Raw genomic sequence first — 4,709 nt, 5'->3', positions numbered from 1 at the left:
AGTTGTGCCTTTTACACTGCGTGTGCCTATGGTCACGTGTTACGTTACCAGTAACTCCAGCAGGTGTCAGTGTGGATCGAGCAGAGGCTGTGAAAGGGGGAGAAAAACTGTTCTCAAACTACAAGATTTTCAGGTAAGGGCTGACTTTGCGGTTTTAGTTTTCTCTCCTCTGCTAAAGTATTGGTTGCCTCAGTTTTTCCTGCCTTTTATCTTTGTTTGCCTGTATAAGTGATGTTTAAAACGTTTTATAATAAAAATGTAGCATGCTAGCAATAATACAGATTCACAGTAAAGGAGCAAAAGCTCATTATTAATAAAGTAAAGCCAGAACAGGTCATTATAGGAACACAAACATACATTTATTTCTGCTGCTATCATATGTGCAGTCTTTTTTTTTTTTTAACTTCAGCAGATGGTAGGGGTTTTTAATATCACTCCTTTTTCCCCAGTGGTAAATACTGTGTTGAGGGTTGTCCTTCCATGATGGTTCCTCTCCTTGCTTCTCTTCTTTCTCGAGTTTCTGCTGCCTGAGGTATTCACTAAGCATGTGGTCAGTTGTGGCTGTCTTCCCGATGTACTCATGGACCTTTGTTGTTTCATCCTGGACAGTGGTTCTGACACTCACTAGTCCTCGGCCTTCTTCCTTGTGCTTAGCGAACAGTCTCAGGGGGCTGGACTTGGGGTGAAACCCTCCATTATTGGAGCTTTCTTGCCTTGATGTTAGTGGCTTCTATGGCAGTTTATTATCCCAGCAGGGTATATGATGACTGTCACGGTGTAGGTGATGATTGCCTACATCTTGTTCTTCTCAGCGGACTCCTCAGGACTTTTCTTACTCTCTGCAGGTATTCGGTGGTTGAGGCTTTCCTAACTATCCTCAATGTGCGCAATGAGGATATATCGTTCAAAGTCAGGAAAAAAGCAGATGATTCATTTTTCCTCTTTAATCTATTTATAACAGAATTGCTTTTTAAATATCCCACTTTTGACGTTCACATAAACACAAATACATACACAATAAGAACCAGAACATGATACTATATCTCGTTATATCAGTCAAATAACTACATACATTCTCTATGAAATTTTCTCCTGTTACAGAACTGCAGGTATGATTTAATGTTCTAAAACTTGTATAAATGCCAGACATTTGTTGATCAAAGTACAGTGAAAACTGGTGTAAAATTCAAGCAAAACATGAAACTGTAAACAGAGTGTTTCATTCAAGGTTAGAGCGACTGTTGTCCACCTATCTACCACCATCTGCTGGTACAAGGCAACATGACAGGTCCATTCATGGTGGGAACTCTGAAATTGGTTTATATTTGACTCTTCAACAATTTGTTATTAGAATCAATCATACACTGGACACTGTGGGTTTACTAGTGAATGAAGGGAAATGTTCAACTTTCTCTAGTTATAAGTAGTAGCTAAATAAATACATAACATTAAATAAAAACATGGAACTAGATGCACTGTCAATAACGAACATATTCACTGGTTTATCCTGGGCTTTGATCTCCTTCCATCAGCTTGGCTGTATAATCACTGCTCATGGAGGTTGGCTCGCTGGTTGGCATATGCTCAATCCCAGAGCCTGCATCTGCTACCTGTTTGTACCAATTAACAGGCCCATGATACTGCACTGACACCTCTTCAACGGGTTAACAGATGCCACAATTAGCTACTCATTTGAATAGCTGCCTGCTTAGCGTGAGGACCCTTGTTGCATCATCTCCAACTGTGGGGACCGCCTTTCATCTATTTGCCTTTTTTTCTTGTTGCCTCTCAAATGAGGCATGGGAAGGCCAGGGAACCCCAGTGTGTTGAGCAGTCTTTTTATTATATCCCTAAATTAGCTCTCCAGTCCCACTGCTCCAGGTGATGGTGACACACTGCTGGATGGCAAAATTCACTGCATACAGTATATTATAGATGGATGGGCGGATTTTCAAATGCTCATATTTGTGGTACTTGTGACAAACAAGTGCCCAGCTCAGAAAATGTTATTTATTGTTCCAGGAAACTTCAGAGTACAGCTGATCATGACCTATTCTCCCGAGCATTAGGGGTGAGGAATGAGGTGAAGTTTAGAACTTCCCAGGTAGCTCATTAGTTCCCTTTGTCAATGCTGGCATGCTGTTCTGACAGTTGCTGATTACAAAACAGTGCAGCTCTGTATTGTTCTGAAATAGTCACAGTCTTTTTATTTTATTTTAACATGTAAATTTAATTTGAGTGTTTCTAATGACAAATTGTGTACTGCTCTCCTTGTGTGTGTGCATGCGTGCGTGCGTAGGTACACAATTCAGCAGCCAGCCAAACTCCATTCAAAAGAATACGGGAGTCAGGATATAGCGTCCAAGCTCCAGGTGCTTTATTTTACGTTGCACCGCCATACACCATTGAATCAGAGTGAAACTAAAACAAAAACAAGAATACAACAGTAAGGTGATTAACACACTGATATTACAAATTCCCTTATCGACTCTACAGCAAGTCAAGGCTAGCAACAAAAGACAAAGAAATATCCATGTAATCGGTCCTCCTATGTATACATGACATGAGATTAGCTTAGCAATATAATTATACACAAAGTTAGGCTTTAGAACACAAAACTACCAAAATGTTACTAAAATATGTCGCTATACTAGTGATGGGCAGATGAAGCTTCATGAAGCACTGAAGCTTTTCATCCAATTGGTTCACCCCAGCGCAAAGCTTCTTGAAGCTTCATTTGCTGTAGTAGGACATCTACTGGATGTAAAAATATTAGTTGGCATGAATTTGAAGAGTGTGGCCTTTTGCACACAGCCTGTAAATGTCAACAACAAAAGGAGTGTGTAAAACATCTATATTGTAGTGATGCAGTATACTGTGTATATTTATACTGGCAGTATGGAAAATGATCATTTGGAAATGCTTAAAATGGAAATGATCATTTACTGTGAGGTGAGGTGTGGTTGGGGTGTGGACAGTGGTTGTGCTTTTGTAACGTTAAGGTATGGACAGCTACACACTGAGGCTTTGAGCCTCAGTCCTGCCTGTTCACATTTTATTCTGTAAAAACTAATTTCCACTGCTTTTATGACCTTTTTAGTGGGGAGAACATAGCTAGGATTTAATGATTTAACAAATCTTTTAAATCCTTTGCCCTCCACAATGCTAAATGGCTGGGAGTCCTCAATCACCATGCTAACCAGGTCTTCATCTATTTGAGATTGTTCTCCTGAGGAAAGACAATAAAGACAAAGCACAAATATAAATATCACACACGTAACTTATTACAGTTGTATGATATTCTTATATCATTTAGTAACATTACTGCATGCTATATTATCATGGCATTTGATGGCTCACCTGGTCTTGCTCCACAATCGGTGTTCCCCTTATTCTCATGCAAAGCTCTGTAGTGCCTAAGCATGGATGAGGTGTTGTTGTTATATCCCAGCTCCCTGGCACATAGCAAACACTTCACCTTGTACAAAAGTAAAGCCGCTTAACATAAATTGTATTGCACCATCAGTATTATGAAAATACATCTTCTGTAGAAATTTACATACCTTGTTGGGAGGAATAAGATCAAAATGTTCCCACACAGGGGAGGACATCCTCCTCTTCTTAGCCGGCTCCATTCTCTCCTGACTTTCTCTCCTCACTCTCATAAACCTCCAAACTGTCTCCAAACTCTCACTAACCGCAACTCTCCATCAAACACCCACATTTTGAATGAAGTCTGAGGGGTTTATATCTCTATCATAGCTTGCGGCAAAGTTTGAACCACTTCATGAACCAGTGACGTGGTACAGCCGGGCAGCGAGGCTTCGGACGTCATCATTTTCAGCTCCTCCCATAAATGAAGCAAGCCTCGATACGTGCATCGCGGAAACGCTCCCTCAATTACTCGACACAAGCTTCGAAGCCTCGATACAGAACGTCACATCACTACTCTATACTCTTAAGTCAACAAGTACTTACAGATGATGCTTTCGAAGGCATAAACAAGAAAGAGGATTGCAGCGGATAACTACAGGAACACTTCAGCACATGTGAACCTGTTTACCCCAACTAACATAGCTGACTGTCACATTAACAACAATTTACAAGGCCCAGTAGGGGGCACTAAATTCAAGGCAGAACACTCCCCGCCTGGTATCTTTAAGATGCCACAAATTAGTCTGTAACTATAAAGAGATATATTTTCTTATAACATTACTTTTTCATGAGAAGAATGACCTCAGAGACAGGCCTGAGGAACCTTTTTTCTGATCCTTGTTTGGTGACCTTGAGCTCCACTTTGCGAACTTTTCCATCACTGCTGGGAAAAGTGTCTGTAACAAGTGCCATAGGCCAGTCATTGCGGGCTGCCTCATTATCCTTCAGTAGGACAACATCGCCCTTCTCAATGTTAGGACATGACTTCAACCATTTCTGACGAGCTTGGAGTGTGTGTAGATACTCTGTTTTCCAGCGCCTCAAGAAGTGGTCTGCTAGGTGCTGGACTTGCTGCCATTGCTGCTTGTAGAGATCCTTCTCTGTAAACTTCCCAGGCGGAGGTGGTGCGCTTGCCTTTTGAGTAAGGAGCATAGCCGGGCAAAGTATTTCAGGTGAGTTGGCATCTGAAGAGACAGGAACTATAGGCCTGGAGTTAATAATAGCCATTACTTCTGCCATTAAAGTGCACAGTACTTTGTGAGTGAGATGGGAAC

At 41.1% G+C, this 4,709-nt stretch overlaps 1 long non-coding RNA gene across 1 annotated transcript; it reads right to left on the bottom strand.

The window, feature by feature from the left end:
• Positions 1 to 3,163: 3,163 nt before the first annotated feature.
• LOC308386850 lies at positions 3,164 to 3,755 on the bottom strand. Its single transcript, XR_013969859.1, has 3 exons — positions 3,564 to 3,755; positions 3,361 to 3,478; positions 3,164 to 3,229 (listed from the first exon to the last, which is right to left on the bottom strand). It is a non-coding gene; the product is annotated as an uncharacterized lncRNA (long non-coding RNA).
• Positions 3,756 to 4,709: the final 954 nt, after the last annotated feature.

The sequence above is a fragment of the Rhamphochromis sp. 'chilingali' genome, assembly GCF_963969265.1.
Source record: "Rhamphochromis sp. 'chilingali' genome assembly, chromosome: 19".
Lineage (NCBI taxonomy): Eukaryota > Metazoa > Chordata > Actinopteri > Cichliformes > Cichlidae > Rhamphochromis > Rhamphochromis sp. 'chilingali'.
The sequence above is the reverse complement of the archived record's forward strand: the minus strand, read 5'-3'. Positions and strand labels throughout refer to the sequence as shown.